Genomic DNA, 19002 nt, shown 5'->3' with positions numbered 1-19002 from the left:
AGGACAGAAGCTAGGAATATAGTTTTCTCACCTTGTTATATACTGGGCTTTGTAGAGAATTCTGAGACGAATATGTGGCCGCTGACAGCCTTGGATTATATGCTTGGGCTTTTGGCCCAATACGGGCCTGATTTGCCTGGTTCGGTCTGTTCGGCTCGTTCAGTTCAATTTTACGCCAAATTCTTTAAAATTAATGTCAAAATTCTCATTTTAATTTTCTCTATCATTTTAAACTTTAAGAATCACATTTCTAATTTTCTAGAATAAATTATAATTTAGGAATTAATTATATATTAATTAACCAGATTTTACATCAAATGATTTAAAAATGTGAGTAATATAACGGAAAAAAATTCTCATTTTCTATAAATAGTGTCATAAAATTATTTCTCTCAAAAGTTTAAGTTTATAAGAGAAAAATGTATAAATAATTATATTTTTAACAAATAATAAACGATTATTGAATTTAGCATTTAATTTATGCATTTTATTTGAATTGTTGTGAAAATATTTGGATAGATAATTATCTAAAAGGCACCTAAAAAAATCAAGCAAATATAATTCGACGTAAATTTTTTTTATTTTTCTAAACAATTTTATTCATTACGAAAAAAATTAACGAAATTCACTTTATGTAAAATAATCAAATCTTAGAATAAAAAAATCTTATTTTTTTAATAATATTTTTCAAATATCACATCAAAATATAATTTTAACAATTTTTGTTAAAATATATATTTAATATATAATTATTTTGTCACATTTTTAAATATTTTTAAAATTTATTAATCGTTCATATCTTTGAATTATTTTTATCAATAATATGAATTTTTGAATATTATTTTAGTAATTTACTTTATAAATAACTTATCTTTATACATTAAACCCTAAACTCTACAGCTACTTGATATATTCAATATAATGGATTTATATATTTACTTGTAAACCTATTAAATGCACATTTAAATAGACTAAGTAGTCCAAGTTAAACTCAAAGCAAAAAATAAAATAAGCTAAAATTCTGAAGTTAACTAATCGAATAAATATTTATTTTAGACCATTTTGTTATCTTAATTGTGGGGGTGACAAAGCAAATTAGTCCGTCCTAATTCGCTCCGTTTCATTTAGACTCGTGTTATAAAATGGAGCAAACTAGCTCGTTCTGCTAATTAAAATAGATTCAAAATGCTAATTCGTCTTGTTTTATGGCAGATTGGTGGGTCGACCGGCTAGTCCGCTTGACTTTTTAAAAAAAAATTAAATACAAATAAAAAATTAATTTATAATATAATTTCTTTTATTATCTCTTTTTCTTTTAATTTTTAACTTCAATAAAATTATTTAAAATAATATTTATTAATAAAATTATTTGTTATTTTAAAAAATAAATTATATAATTTAAATATATATACAAAATTATAAAATAAAATAAATAAAAATAATAATTTTTTACAAAAAAAATTGAAAAAAGGCGGGTCGAATCCGTATAGATCATTTTCCGATTTAATGAAAGTACATTGCTCAAACCTTCTTCGAATTTAATGAAAGAAGATGTTAGGTCTTTGAAATAACTTCACACCAGAAAATTCTTGTCCTTCAAGGATTACATCAAACAGGTGTCACAATTTACTTAAATTTCTCTTTATCAGCTGTTTCATGGGCTTTTTTAAAAAAATAAAAAAACATCATTTTTACTGATATGATTAAAATTTAAATGTTTTACCTTTTTAAGTATTGTTTTGTTATTATGCAAGCAAGTATTATTTTATAGTAAAAAACTGCCTAGCAAAGGAAGAGTGCTATGGGGCAGCCCTTGCCAGCGCAATAACAACAATAGATGTTTATAAATATATAGATTAGAGAAATTTTTAAATTTAATATAGAAATCTTTAAATTTAGACTATATATTTAAATTAATATGAAATGAGATAAATGTTGATTTAGTAGTTATTTTAAAAAAAAGTCTTATTTGTCTTTTTTAAATAAATAACAAAAGTCTTAGTTGGCTTTTTTTAAATAAATAAAAAAGTCTTATTTGGTATTTTTATTTAAAGTATAATATAGTTTTTAGAGATTTTTATATGGTAGATGTTATTGGTAGTGGTGGATAAAATTTTATGTAAAATATTTGTATTTAGGCTAATTGTTGTAGTTTATTATGTGGCGATGGATGGTGATTTATGATTGATTGATAGAGTTTTAGGAATTTTTATGTAATAGGTATTATTGTTAGTCGTGGTTTAAATTGAGCTTAATGTCGACATTACAGAGAATTGGGATGGTCTTATGTTCGAGGAGGAATATGGACTCAAGAGTAGAGGAACCTCCTGGATGCATTGTTGCCTTATTTAGATGAGCCTGGTTTCACACACGTAGCTCAAGTTGGAGATTTTTACTTCAACAACTGGCTCATGTTGGCCTTTGTCGAGAGATGGCGTCCAGAGACTCATTCATTCCATATGTCGTGGGGTAAGTGTACCATCAATCTTCAGGATATTGCTTATCACCTTGTCTTGCAGATGTATGGGGAGAGGATAGGAGGTTGCAGTCGTGATTTGATAAGGCATACACTTGGAGCATTGCCACCGTCTGGAGCCACGGGAGAGTGTGTGGTAGGCCGAATCTTTCACTATTAAGATGACGTGCTTGAAAGCTCACCAGATACAGATGCCAATGGATGTTGCACCAGATGTACTTCGGTAACATGCACGTTGTTACATACTCAAATTGATCATTGGATTACTAATGACAGATAAATCTAGCGCAACCGTACATACTAGATGAATCCCATTAATTGCTAGTTTTGAGATATTCAGGCAGTACTCGTGGAGTTCTGCCATACTCGCTTGGACTACCACTCTTTGTGCATGACTATCAATTCAGAGGTGGGTGACTTGGCTAGATTCATCCCACTAATTGTATTTAGCAACCTCAGAAGCTGGTTGTACAACGCTTCTCAATTCCATAGATTTGAGCAATTACTTTTTGTTTCGCCATCCAAACCTTCCTATACGATGGGTTAAATCTGTAGCTCTACTCCACTATCCCTTGTAATACTCTAATCGAAACAGAGTAATTACCAACATTGATTAATATGTCAATCGTTTTTGAAAATCTTACAACAATAACATGATAAACATATAACCATTTTTTCAGAAAAATATATGAAAAAAATTTAAAAAGTTTACCTTCTATAACGGAAAAGATAACTCTACAGATTAGGTTGCTGTCGAGATTTGAATGATCTTGAGACATTGTTAGCGTCAAGTATGTGTGCATAGTCTAGTATTTATGAACCTTCCAAATAACTAAGATTCTACTGATATGCAACCCGAATGCTCCACCGACAACCAACAACATAATATCTGCACCAACAATAATATTTCAGATAATCAGATTCAACCACCTCATACTCTACACTCCGACAAATGCTGCAGTTCTTGATGTCTAGATGAATAGACTCTCTACTGTAGAATCTATGTCAACCTTTAGCTCTATATTCCCATCTGTGTTATAGTTATCAATGCTGCTCAGACAAAAAGGAATTGGCTTCACTTACATAGCATTTAGGTCCAATGTCAAATAATAGCTTGGAACTTGGGCTCGACTAGAAAGTGGTAATGGTAGTGGCAATATGTGCCATGAGGAAGTAAAAGACGATAGTTAAGTTTTTGAAACAAATTTTGTATCATCATCGCTATTAATATCAGAACTATATTGGACCCCTTTTTGTCTGACTCGGACTCTGTCAAAAACAAATTATCATCAGATCAACCATTTGGAGAGCACATCAAATTCTTGTGGCAGATTCAGTTCTTCCTAGGCCACTCCCACCTGACTAGGTCTTACTTAGGGGTGTTCAAAAAATAACCAAAATGTGGTTAACCGGTTAAAAAATCATAACCACATTTTGGTTAACGAGTTTAATAAAACAATTTAAAAACCATATTCATATTTTTTAGAATTGGTTAACCAAAACCAAATTAAAAAAAAACGATTTTTAACCGGTTAACCAAAACCAAAACCAACTTAAAACTAAAACCTAAATCAAAACCTGATTTCAAATTCACTCTTCGTCTTCGATACTTCGACAAAACCCAATTCTCCAGTTCGCCACCGTCAATAGTTCTTCTCCTCCGCCTCTCGCCAGAGCTCGCTGGTGGCTCGTCGGACCTCTACCTCTTCGATTCTTCACTTTGATTCGCGACTCTATCTCTCTGCCTCAACCTCCCATTTGCGACTCTGTCTTCACTTTGCTTTGCCTGAGTAACTCTCTTTTTTGGTTCTCTTCTTCTTTTGTTGGTGGCTTGCCGGAGCTCATCAATTGAGGTAAACCCCCTCCTTGCCTTTGGTTTTGAGTTCTGAGTTGGATTTGTTATCTGGGTTTTTCCTATTTTGTTGATTTGTTCTGTTTTGTTTCTTCATTAGTATACTTCGGACTTCTTTATTTTAATGGATTGAAAATGTGCATATTTTAAATCTCTCAGTATTGAACTCTTCATTTCAATGGATCCTACTGTAAGTTTCTTTTTCACTGTGGTTCACTTTTTGATTTGTTAAGACTTAATTAATTTGTATGAATTGAATGGAGAATTGTTGTTCTAATTATCTGTCTCATTGAATGGAGAATTGTTGTTCTGGCTGCTGCATTATGTTGTGTTTCTGCACCATTAAACTATAAATTGAATGGAGAATTGTTGTTCTAATTATATGTCTCATCATGCATTATTCACTCTATTGCAACTTTACAGCTTCAAATTTCTTCACTCGGCAACAATTTTTATTCTAATCTTAGAAGCATAATAACTAAACTTTTAGCATTCATTTCACAGAACTTGGAATATAATGGTCTTTTCTAATAACAAAGAAAATATTGTATAGAAAGTAGAACTAATGAACTCAAGTTCTTTCAGATATACTAATTTCTTAATCTAAAGTTAATTAGCTCAAAATTTCAACAAATTTTCCATCAGCTTGTATAAAAAATAATTTGTGATCAGGTTAAGATTTCCATTACTAAATTTTCATCATTTTAGTTTGGTGGGAGACTTTGACACCTTTTGCTAGTGGTCTAGTATTCTAGAAAGCTGAATTCCTACTGGGTATGATAAGCTACACTTCTATTCATGGGGAAAACACTTGATATGCTTTCATTTTAATATGCTTTCATTTTTTATCCATTCTTTTTAATATGCTTTCATTTTTAAATATAAATAGGTATTAATCCTTATTGATTAGGTCAGCTATTAGAACATGATTAGGTCAGCTATTAGATTTTAATCCTTATATGAACAATACAGGTTGCTTCTGTTTTGCTTAATAATGATATACTTTGGATGTGCTTCTAGCAATTGTTTTAGAAAGGATCAGTATTTGTATGCTTAAATCAGTTATTTTGTTGTAATTAAAAGTTCTAATACAAAGTGAAGATAAAACAATTTCCTATTCTTTTATCTTTTTTTATGCGATCATTCTCAATAATTAGTTATATATAAAATCTATCGAAAGCAAAAGCAAGTAATTTTGGTTTCAGACCCCTATTTTTACTGTTGTTAAACTCTATAGTTATATTTAATTGTGTTGGTTCTGTTTTATCTATGGAAAAAAAGGTAACAGAGAATGCATTTTTGTTCATTTTTCAAATTATTTTATTTGGAGAGATACTTCATTGTATTTTGGTGTGATTTATGACTAATATTTAATTTGTTGAAAGAACAAAAAGTGTCTAATTGTGTGTCATAGAAGAAGAATGACTTAATTTTAACAAGCAACTGAATAACTGATACATGTCTATAATTTACTATAACTTTTTTAATCCCATAAAATATAGTGGTCAACAAAAGAAGCTTATGTTCTATACTCCTATTCCTGTTTTTATATCAGATTGGAACATTTGATGGCTTGGATTAGAATATACTAATGAATAATAACTGCATTGTCATCATTTGGTAGTGCATTCTAATATAATAGCTAAACTAATAAGTAGTACAACATCCATATGGTTTATCTCCTTTGGTAGGAAAGTAACCAGAGTTGCATGTCATCATTTGGTAGTGCATTCTAATATAATAGCTAAACTAAGCCTTGTATTCAGTGGGATCAACTATGTAGATAGCACGATGCCGTTGTACTTTGTATAAAATTATATATGTGTTTACCTTGTTATATTTAAAAGGAAATGAAAGCAAACCCAGTTTAATAACAAAAAATATAAACAAAAAAATATAAAAAGGAAATGGAAGAGGGTCATTAATGTATATGTTATCCATTAGGCATTAGCACGTATATTGTTTATATTGTGAACATCAACATTTTGAACACCCTTGGAATCAGTTTCAAAGTATACGTATATATTGTTTGAACTTGGCTTTGTGCTTGATAACTTTGCTTTGTTGAAGTATTTAATAATTAGATTTTATGGCTTCTTATTCAAAATGAGGTAGCCGATCGTGATATTCCCATGTCAGAGTCTGCAGAGCATTCGGCTTCTACATTACCTCCTCTCCCAACCACATCATCTGAATGCAAAAATCGATCAACAGTTTGAGACCACTTCAAGAGAACATCTGATGATGAAAATAAGGTTCAATGTCAACAATGTTTGAAAGTGATCAAGTGCAGGAATGGAACAAGTGCAATGAGATCACATTTAAAGATTTGCATAAGCAATCCCGATTCAGATAGAGGCAAACGATAGAAAACAGGCAATCGCCTAGCCCAGAAGCATATAAGTGGGTAGGTTTGATGCAAAATATGCCCGAGAAAAATTGATATCAATGTTTGTTCGCGAGGAGCTTCCTTTTCGATTTGTAGAAAGTCAAGGTTTTAAAGAATATTCGGTGGCTCTACAACCAGGATTCAACACTCTTTCACGTATTACATTGGCATGTGACATCTTGATGCTCTATGAAACAAGGAAGGTTCAACTTCAAAAATACTTTTTCAAATACGGAGGAAGAGTTTGTCTTACAACTGATAACTGGAGTTTATGTCAGAATATGGCGTATATGTGTTTGATTGTTCATTTCATTGATGTGGATTGGAAGTTGCAAAAGAAAATACTAAATTTTTGCCAAGTCACCGGCCACACGGAAGAGATTATGGCTCAAAATGTTGAAGCTTGCTTGAATAGTTGGAAGTTGAACAAGATCTTGAGTTTGACATTTGATAATGCATCGTCTAACGATGTAGGAATTATGTATTTAAAAAGAAGGCTGATTTCTTGGAAGAGTTCAGTTTTGAATGGAGAGTATCTCCATATGCGGTGTTGTGCACATATTTTAAACCTGATTGTGAAGGATGGATTGAAGGAGATTGATGATTCGGTCGCCAAAATTTGGGATGCTGTTGATGCGTGAGCATCTTTCCTATCTTTTCCTAGTGAATTTGCATCTAATTTGTTGAGTTTAATAAAGAATTAATTATCTTTTAGCCAATATGGATGCTACTTTGAGTCTTTTGCAATTTTGTTTATTTTAGGTAGCATTCGGCTGAATTTGATGGAGTTTCTACAGCACAAGAACAAAAGGAGATGGCAGCGAGGAGCGACACATACGCGTACGCGTGATTTGGAGCTTTCCATGGCGACGCGTACGCGTGACCGACGCGTCCGCGTGACTCGCGAAAAAGACCATCGACGCGTACGCATGACATGCGCCACGTGTAGAAAATGTAGAAACCGCTGGGGGTTGATTTCTGGGCCCCATTTTAGTACCCAAGTTAGGCACGGATCCAGTGAAGCCAAGTGGTCCCCACGTTACAAGACGCGGAGTAGTTAGTTAATTCTGATTTAAATTCAAATTTGAATTTGAAAATAGGAAAAGATATTATTTTTAATTTTAGATAATTAGATTTTAAATTCATTAGGATTAGTTATAAATAGGAATTTAGATGCCATCAGATTGGAACTAGGTACATTTTACCAGAATCTTAGTTTTCTTCTCTGAACCATGAGCAACTAATCCTTTATTGTTAAGGTTATGAGCTCTGTCTATTTGTATAGATTGATTCGTTTGCTCTTTCTAATTTAATTCATGTTTTGATTTATATTTCAATAATTGTTTTCGTTCTTTATTTTATGAATTTGGGTGGAACGGAAGTATGACCCATGTTCTAATTGAGTTCTTGTAAAACTTGGAAAAGCACTTTACTTGAAAAACAGCTTGAAAACATATTATCCTGAATTTCTAATTGTTTGTATTTAACGGGATACCTGACATATAATCCCCTTATTTTTGTATAATTAGGATTCTTGTGGCATATAAACTGGAATTTGATCATCACCCTCTAATTGGAATTAATTGACCAAGGAATTGGCAGTTAATGAATTTTAGAGGAAACTAGGAAGGTCTAAGGAATTAGGGTCTAGTCACATATAGTTTGCCATGAATTAAATCTTGCATGATTAAAATCGTTAGTAAGAAAAATCAATCCAAAAAATAGATAACTATGAAACTTTAACTGTTTTCTCCATATTTTATTCCCAACTCATCGCTGCTTGCTTTCTGAAATTCTTAATTTACTATTTAATGCTCTTTAGATACCAAAACACTCTTTTCTATTTGTCTAACTAAGCCAATCACTTAACCATTGTTGCTTAGTCCATCAATCCTCATGGGATCGACCCTTACTCACGTAAGGTATTACTTGGTAGGACCCGGTGCACTTGCCGGTTAGTTTGTGGGTTGTAAATTACCGCACTAGCTGTGAAGTATGTTATATCCTCAAATTCAAGATTAACTAGGTTCAAGGCATGTATTGCACAAGAGAATATTCCACATAAGAGTCTTGTTTGCATAGATGTTGAAACGCGATGGAACTCTACATACTTAATGTTAGTAGCAGCCTTAAAGCATTAGAAGGCATTTGAGCTATTAGAGATGCAAGACAAAAAATTTGTTAAAGAATTAAACAAGGTAAGAGGGGTACCTTCAATTCAAGTTTGGGATTATGCTAAGTCCGTCTTACCATTTTTAGAGATGTTTTACGATGCTACACTTTGCATCTCTGGATCCTCTTATGTCACCAGTAACTTGTACATGAAAGAAGTGTTTGCTCTTGGAAGGAGGAATCAACAATATCGTGATGATGATGATTTGAGCATAAGTCTTATGGCAAGTAAGATGAAAGCAAAATACAACAAGTATTGAGAAAATGCAAAAACTATTAACATGTTGTTGTTAATTGATGTAGTTCTAGATCCTTGCCATAAGTTGGATTATGTTGAGTGGTGCCTAATTCATTCTTTTGGTGCGGAAGTGGGCGGTGAATTGAAGACAAAATTGTCTTCTTGTCTTCATTCACTTAATAATTTATATCAAGGTGCAGAAGAAGGAAACTAAGATGATACCCTCTCCCAACCGAGTGCAAGTGATAAAGCCAAAGACAATTATGATCTGGGGTTATATCGCCGATCAACCAGTTGCAAATCCAATATTAAATCTGAGCTTGATCGTTATTTGAATGAAGAATGTGAGCCAGACGATAAGCCTTTGGATATTCTAGGATGGTGGAAGGTTAACTCGAATCGGTTTTCCATTCTAGCAAATATGGCACGGGACATATTGGCTATACCAGTTTCAATAGTGGCTTCTGAGTCTGCTTTTAGTATGGGGGGAAGAATCATTGATCAATATCGTAGCTCATTGACTCCTAAGATGGTAGAAGCCCTTGCATGTACCGAAGATTGGCTTAAAGGAGACTTTTTCTCTTTTCTTGCACCTGAGAATTTCGAAGAGCTTGAAAAGGTCGAGCAAGGTAAATTGAATATTAAATGTTTCTTAAATATATCATATGATTTACTTAGAAAATGTTTTAGTTTAACTTATAATTATAATTTTTTAAAATCTATAATTATAGTTTTTTTTGCATATTTGATTTTATTAGAGGACATTACTTGTTCAGTGGGTCCAGGTTCAATTGCGCTTAAGGATGACTAGAAAGTCTTGATTGTTTGTTTTATAAGTGGTGAAGAGATTAGACTTACTAAGTTAAATGTTGATGGGGTAGCTTTCCCTAAATGAGAATTTTGGGTTTTTTTCTTGATGCTCATTCTTTGCTGTTTCTTTTAGTCTTGCAATGTATGATAAAGTTGTCAAAAATTTATGTCCACTAATCTATGATGTTATATACCTTGTCTTGTCCACATTTCCAGCTGCAATTCCTGAATTTAGGTATTGTTCGCATTTTCCTTTGTGTATGCACTTTGTGCAAGTTGATCCAGAAATGATTCTCATCATTAATCATGATAGATTAAACAGGAAATGCTCTTGGGACCATTCTTTTTCTTTTATCACCCTATTAGCCTGCTTTACCAACTATTTTTCTACCCAATATTTAATGTTTCACTTTCATTATCTTTAGTAGGTGTATGTGATAAGTATTGCCACAAAAAATTTAGAAAAGTAATTATAATTTATAATAGAAGGAATTTTATTATTTACAAATGTTATTTATATTATTTAGAAAGAAAAAAATTAATTTTTAGATTTAAAAAATAATTTAAAAGAAAAAAGGTAAAAAATTTGGGTTTTTATATGTAAAAAAATTAATTTTTGTATAAAAATTGGTTTTTGGGTGTAAAAACTAATTTTTTGGTATAAAAACTAATTTTTTTAGTGTAAAAATCGGTTTTTTGATATAAAAACCAGTTTTCAGTGTTAAAACCAGTTTTTTAATATAAAAGCTGGTTTTTGTTTTAATAACCGGTTAAAAATCGGTTTTGAATTTTACTAACCGGTTAATAACCGATTTTATCATATGAAACCAATTTAGTTAATTCACCAATACTATATTTTTGGTTAACCAAAAAACTGGTTTGGTTTTTGGATTAACCAAACCATGAACATCCCTAGTCCTACTACACAACTTGTTAGGATTGAATGTGAGGAAGAAGAACTACCGCCAACGTCCACCAACTCAATGAAAAACTCCATCGCTTGTTTAGTCACAATCTTTCCATGGCAATCGAACGTAGCTCGCACATGATTATCATCCCTTAACCACAATACCTTATTATATGAATATTCCTCATGGCGTCCAACGAAATACACTGATACCCAATTTTTTGAACATGCTTAATTCAAAGCATTTCCATATTCACTAAAATCAAAATTTTAAGCTCTATCAATGAATGTAACTACTAAGTATGCATAACAACAGAATCACTGCATTCAAAATGTGCAACATCATGTTTGCGTGATATTGTTGCATTCGGATAAACAACAACTATATGCTTACTAGCCATTCGAAGAATTTGTCTTTGTAAAAAAGAAGAAAGAATATATGAAAGGTGAAAGTTATTGGGAGAATATAATATGATATATATAGCAATCGTTCGCGACAAGTTCACACACAATTTTGCATGCACCACGTGCGCTATAAGGTTTGCACACTATAACATTGCCAGCAGCTGCACAATAGTACTGTTGCGCTGGCAGTATCTAGATTATAAGCTTCTTATTCACAGTTCTTGACTACACTATAACTTGCTTGAAAATTGTTAGTAAATATTTACAATGGTAAAAAATTAAAAATCACATTAAAAGAGTAAATATTTTTTATTAAAAAAAAGCGTGTCTCATGTCATATGCTTCATAATTTAATTTATTAATAAAAAAATATTTTCAGTTTCTAAAATTATTTTTACAATTTAGTGGTTTAGTTTTCTATATTATGACTAATTTGAAATAGAACAGAGATTACTACTAAAAAATAGTAAAATAGCTGTAGATTTTATTTGCGAATTTCTTTAGTAGCAATTTGTTGTAAATTTTACTACAAATTTGTCATTCATGAAAAATATGTAAAGCTTTTGCTGCGAATTTTGAAATTCACAGTCAATCTTAAAATATTTATATGCATTCAATTCTCATATTCCTTACACTTTATTGTTTTTGACTATGCGGGACACGACAAGACCCGGCCAATATTTTAAAATCTTATAAGACACAGGGATACGTATATATATAAAATATAAATTATTTTTTAGATAAATCGTAATGATATTTTGATATTTTATTAATATTAAAATATAAATTAATTTTTTTAATTATTTTTAATATTTTATTTTAATTATATCAAGTATTTAAAATATTTTTTTATTTTAATAAATAATAATATATACTATATCTAAATTTATTTCACGAATATATGTTAAGAATAAGACTGGATACGCTGTCACGTGATAGTATTTAGGTGTGTCCAAGCATGTATGGAGAAGAATTTTTTACTTTTTATCAAGACACGGTTGGACACAGCAGACATGCGTGTCGAACGAGTGTTGGTGAATGTCGTGTTCAAAATGTGTGAGACACGTAAACGCGACAACTCAGCAAAGTATCCGTGCTTCATAAGTTTTTGATAAAAAAAATTACTAGTGATATATATTTATTTTATGAATTCGTAACTATTGATATATCGGTAATATAAAAAGAAATGAACTTATTATAAATAAAAGAGTGAAAAATTGTCGCATTAAATATTCATCATGCAAGATAATATATACTAAAAAATATTCACAATAACTTTTAGATGCTAACCATAATTAGTTGTTGAAGATACGATCTAAATAGTTATAGCATGCTTGCCATTTTCCTTTTTTCCTCGGCGGATGGCGTTTCTCGCATTCAGCTACAATACATTCATGAATACATTCTTTTCTCTTTATTGGATTGCGTGTATTGTGTTTCTTGCAATTCCTAACACAATCTTCAAGGTCAGATGTAAGATAATAAGATGTAATTTGGTGCTCTTCAAAAATAGTTTTGTGAAATTTAGAAATGGAAGAATAAATAATAACAAATACAATCATCAATATTACAATTGCATATGCCAAAGCCAAATTGTTCCTAGCCATAGTAACTCCTCTCTCTTTCTTTTTTTTTTCTTCTAGTCACAAGTTTACGATATACAATTCAGAGTTTTTATATATGCTTAAAATTATTTTCTAAAATTATACACAGGATATGATTATTCTAGAAATAATAATGGGAGGATATGAGAAAGTCTATGAGGCCAACAGTTTTATTAAAATATGGTTAGCACTTAATTAGCAAAAAGAAAGTAAATAATTTTATATTATTAAATATAATCTCAAACCATTAAAAACATTAGTAATGACTAATTGATAATTATAAATTATAAAATTTGTTGTCCTCTAACACCCTTTGAAGGATATTCCTCACTTGCTTCATGTCTCCTCTTTATATACCAAGAGTTGAAAAATACTACTATAAATAAAATAAAAACATGTCACTGTAACAAAATATTGTTTTGGAATACATTATTTTAATTGAGGTTGAATGTCTCTTGAATTATTCGAGAAATTTAAAAAAATTATAATTATAGAATAATATTATGAGTAAACCTCATCCAATCCAATCTTATTATCAATATATTGCATATCTTAAGATAATGAGTGTTTGTCATAATAAAATATTGTCTTTTTCCAATGCACTACTTCACCGTAGATATAGGCCTAGGTTTCTTTGTTTTACAAATTCATAGCCCCCCTCCCAAAAAAAATCTATGAATATTCTAATTGGATTAGTGTTACGTAGACGACATTATGACCTTGCAGAAGTATTGGAGAAGCTTGTCGAAATCATGATTTGGTGGTGTCAATACCAGGAGATGGTCGAGAACTAGAAAGGCAAATTGACTTAGCGCGAATAGTTATTTATTTTTAGTAGCTGCCATAATTACGTGTCAAATAATAATTGGATAAAAATATTTATAAATAAGAATGTCAGGCTAAGTTGACAGAGTTTAGAACTTCTCTTTAAAAAATACATATACATTCACATTCCAGAAATTTTGAGTCTGTTTTGAGTTGAATTTTATAGGTTTCTTTCCATTTCCGATTTCTTGTTATTTATAGTTTTGTGATTTTTTTTCAATGATTAGTTTATTTTTCTTATGTTGTTATTAAATTCTTTTTGAAGGATGTTTGTAATTTCTTAATACTTTAAAATTCTGTACAGTTTATTTTAGTGTTCTTACGATCACTTTAGTTAATATTTATTTGCGTAGTTATAATTCAGCACATTTTTGTGATATTTTTCATTGACAAAGCATAAATTTTAATGCATGTAAAATTGGTATTTGCAAGAGGAGTAAGTTTCACTCCAAGATATTGAAATTCGAACAATGATTTGTTTTGTTCAATCTTTCATTTACAAAACGTAAAATCTGCACAACAATTTGGCACGTTTAGTGGGATAGTTTTATTGTGGTGTCAAACTTATGTACGTGAGGAAAAAGAACTACCAAAAACGTCCACCAACTCAATACAAAGCTGCGCTGCTCCATCATTTGTTCAGTCACAATCTTTCCATGGCAATCGAACATAGCTCGTATATGATCGTCATCCTTTAGCCACAATACCTTATACTGAATATTCCTCATGGCGTCCAACGAAATGCACTGTTATCCAATTTTTTGAACATGCTTAACTCAAAGCATTCCTATGTTCACTAAAATCAAACTTTTAAGCCCTGTCAATGAATGTAATTGCTAAGTATGCATAACAATAGAATCACTGTATTCAAAATGTGCAATATCATATTTGCGTGATATTGTTGTATTCGGATAAACAACAACTATATGCTCACTAGCCATTTGAAGAATTTGTCTTTGTGAGAAAGAAGAAAGAATGGATGAAAGGAGAAAGTTATTAGGAGAATATAATGTGATTTATATAGCAATTATTCATGACAAGTTCACACATAATTTCACAGACATCACATGCGAGGTTTGCACACTATAACATTGCCAGTAGCTGCACTATAATAATGTTGCATTGGCAACATCTAGATTATAAGCTTCTTATTTGAGCTCTTAATTTTGCTATAGCTTGCCTGAGAAATTGTTAGTAAATATTTAGAATGGTAAAAAAATTGAAAAAATGCTTTAAAGAGTAAATATGATTTTTTTTTTATATTAGAAAAAAGAGTGTTTCTTATCATATGATTCATAATTCACTTTATTAATAAAAAATATATTCAATTTCTAAAATTATTTTTTATAGTTTAGTGGTTTAGTTTCTTATAGTTTAGTGGTTTAGTAAAATAACTGTGGATTTTATTTGTGAATTTTCTTGTAGCAATTTGTTGTAAATTTTACTACCAATTTATCATTCAAGAAAAATATGTAAAGTTTTTGCTGCGAATTTTGAAATTCACAGTCAATTTTAAAATATTTATATGTATTCAATTCTCATATTCCTCACACTTTATTGTTTTGGACTATGATGCATGGACACTGATATAGACACGGGACACTGACACGGAAAACGACACGATACGGAACATCCAAATTAGTTGTTGAAGATATGATCTAAATAGACATAGCATGATGCGCATTTTTCTCTTTTGGGATGGCGTTTATAGCATTCAGCTACAATACATTCATGAATGCATTCTTTCCTCTTTATTTGATTGCGTGTATTGTGTTTCTTGCAATTCCTAATACAATCTTCAATGTCAGATGTAACATAATAAGATGTAGTTTAGTGCTCTTCCAAAATAATTTCATAAAATTTAGAAGTGGTAGAACAAATAATAACGAATACAATCATCAATGTTGCAATTGCATATCCCAAATTGTTCCTAGCCATAGTAACTCCTCTCTCTTACTTTTTTGTCTTCTAGTCACAAGTTTGATATACAGTTCATAGTTTTTATATACGCTTAAAACTATTTCCTAAAATTATATACGTGATATGATTATTCTAGAAATAGTAATGGGAGGATATTCCTCACTTGCTTCATGTCTCTTCTTTATATACCAAGAGTTGAAAAGTACTCATATTTTTTTTTTGGTGACTGAAAAGTACTCATATAAACAAAATAAAAACGTCTCGTTGTAACAAAATATTGTTTTGGAATAAATTATTTCGGTTGTGGTTGAATGTCTCTTGAATTATTCGAAAGATTTTCAAAAATAGTAATTATAGAATAATATTATGAGTAAACCTCATCCAATCCAATATTATTATTATCAATATATTGCATATCTTAAGATAATGAGTGTTTGTCATAATAAAACATTGTCTTTCTCCAATGCACTACTTCACCGCAGATACAAGTTTCTTTGTTTTACAAATTCATAGCTCCCTCCCGAAAAAAGTCTACGAACATTCTAATTGGATTAGTGTTATGTAGTCGATATTATAACTTTGCAGAAGTATTGATGAATACTTGTCGAAATCATGATTTGGTGGTGTCGATGCCAGGAGTTGGTCGAGAACTAGAATGGCAAATTGACTTGGTATGAATAGTTATTTATTTTTAGTAACTGCCAAAATTATGTGTCAAGTAAGAATTGGGTAGAAATGTTTATAAATAAGAATTTCAGACTAAGTTGGCAGAGGTTAGCACTTCTCTTTAGAAAATACACACACATTCACATTCCAGATATTTTTAGTAAATTTTGTAGGTTTCCTTTCATTTCTGGTTTCTTATTATTTACGGTTTTGCAATTATTTTTATCGCAAGGATTAGTTTATTTTTCTTATTTTGTTGTTAAATCCTTTGTGAAGGATCTTTGTAATTTCTTAATACTCTGAAATTCTGTAAAGTTTATTTTAATGTTCTTCCAATCAACTAGTTATTATTTATTTGCGTAGTCATAATTCTGCACATTTTTGTGGTATTTTTCATTGACATAGCATAAACTTTGATGCATGTAAAACTGGTATTTGCAAGAGGAGTAGGTTTTGCTCCCAGATATTGAAATTCAGACAACAATTTGTTTTGTTCAATCTTTCATTTGCAAAACGTAAAATCTGCACAACAAATTGGCACATCTAGTGGGATAGTTTTATTGTGGAAAAAAATTATAAGAGTTGAAAAAAATATAGTTTTGATATCACTAAGTTAAAATAAATATTTGATGTGGTTTTAAAAGATAAACAATTAGTTTTACTAGAAGGCAAAACTTTACCTTCGACTAAAGAGATTAAAGGAAAACCATATTGTAAATTTCATCAAGCATCTAACCATTCGACTAACACTTATGTTTGTTTCAGGGACCTTATTCAAGAGGCTATCATGGAAGGAATGCTGAAGTTCAATGATAGTAAAAAAGAGATGAACGTCGATGTTGACCCGTTTGATATGAATGCTAGTTTTTATGAGCCAAAATTCTTAAGAATAAGCATGGTTGGTTTTACATCTCTTGAGTTTGATACCACTCTTAGTGATTTTGAAACTAATACCTGACAAGCTTATCCCGGTGTCGTAGAAGGGTTATTGGACTTTCTTATGCATCAGAAGTTAGAAGATAGAGATATATCCATATGCCCACGTTGCAATGTTATTTTTGATACTGTAGCAGCTACTATTTTCGAAAAGAAAAGGATGAAGAAAGAGTTAGCTCATAAAGAAGGGCAAGTTTGACAAAGGCATCCTTTGTGTCGAGTTGAAGGACAATTTTCTAAAGATCTTAAAGAAGGTTATTCGACTGCTTTTCATTGATCGCAAGCAGTCGAAGTTGAATAGATCAAGAATTGTCAAGTATTCAGAGATAGAGAATTCATATCAGGGATCCCAATAAGGCCAATGAGGGCAAGGAAGACGTAATTATCCTTATGGACGAAATTGAGGCAATTAAGATGGCAAACATTTTTGTAAGGTGTAAACTTTGATATCTTTAACTTCTGCTAACAAAGGGGCAAAGCATACTTTGGACAAAGTAGTGTTTCTAAAGAGTATCTTAGATAAGGGTAAAGAACCAGTCATCTCTGAGACTAAAGGTAAAGTTGTCAAGCCTTTTGAAGCAAAGGCAGTTGTTAAAGACAAAGTAGATCCTCATCTTGATGAAGATTATTTTGACAAAGATGATGATATAGTGAGCATCATCTCTATTCTTCTTACAGACTTTGCAAGGCAACAAAATGATAGCCTTGATGGTGATTACGAAGCAGGTTTTGAGAGAGAAGGGATAGTTTTGTTCTTATCACTAAAAGGAGTTATATTGGGTATTTCGATAAGCCCACAGAAAAACAAAAGGGACACCTTCAACCCCTCCATATTAAAACAACAATGAATGGCATTCTAATCAGTAGGGTGTTAATCAATGGAGGCGATGTTATTAGTTTGCTTCCAGAAAGAATGCTAACTCATGTTGATGACTTGCTGCCAACTAACATTGTGATGACTGATGATAGTGAGGCATCGGCACTTGCCAAGGGATTGGTCATGCTAGTTGTTAAAGTGGATTCTTGTGTTTGAAGAACAATATTTGTGGTAGTTTCATCTAAGGCAAGTAATAATGCTTTACTTGGTAGGGACTGGATTCATGGTGTGGGAGCTGTACCCTCAACTGTGCATCAAAGTTTGCTGATCTGGAATGAAGACAACAAAACAGAGGTTGTAGATGCTGACAATGTATATCGAATAGATGCACATTACCTTCAAAGTTTACAATGTGAAAATCAAACTTATGATTCCTCATACCATCACTTGCTTATGATTCCTGATAGCTTGACCCCTTAAGCTCTTCTTCTAATTGCACCCTTTTTCCTATTTGATTTGTTTTTATCCATTCTCCAATTTTGTCTTGGCCTTGCTTATTGTTGCGGGTATCCTCCATTAGCATCCTACAAGTTCTGTGGTCATGTCCAATCTTTGCTCAATACGTGCAGACCACCTCAACCCTCTCATATCGCAAAATCACCTCTACCATGGAATTGTTTGGCTTTGTTACCTTTATACTGTCTCTTATTCTCTTCTCGGCATCTAGCTCTACTTTTGCCATCACAGTCTTTATTTCTCTCCCTTTGACAACAAACATTCCAACTTCCAAAATTGTGCCAACTCTTGCACCCAGCTTCTTTGCCACCTCTAGTGTCTTGAGGTACTCAGGGAGTCCCCATAATTGAATCCAAACTGGGTGCTTGTGAATTTTTTAATTGTTAACAATTGTATCAGTTGTCCATCTACGTATATGGAGGACAAAGTCCTTGAACAACCATGGTAACCCCTTTTTTCCATTCTCATA

The 19002-nt window shown here is 31.4% G+C and overlaps 1 long non-coding RNA gene across 1 annotated transcript; it reads left to right on the top strand.

Annotated features, from left to right (window-relative positions):
- The first annotated feature begins 16003 nt into the window (after positions 1–16003).
- Positions 16004–18483, top strand: LOC112704155 (uncharacterized). Its single transcript, XR_003154804.2, has 2 exons — positions 16004–16269; positions 17030–18483. It is a non-coding gene; the product is annotated as an uncharacterized lncRNA (long non-coding RNA).
- The last annotated feature ends 519 nt before the right edge of the window (positions 18484–19002 follow it).

The sequence above is a fragment of the Arachis hypogaea genome, chromosome 7, assembly GCF_003086295.3.
Source record: "Arachis hypogaea cultivar Tifrunner chromosome 7, arahy.Tifrunner.gnm2.J5K5, whole genome shotgun sequence".
Classification (NCBI taxonomy): Eukaryota; Viridiplantae; Streptophyta; class Magnoliopsida; order Fabales; family Fabaceae; genus Arachis; species Arachis hypogaea.
Note: the sequence above shows the minus strand (reverse complement) of the source record. Positions and strands in the feature narration are given on the sequence as shown.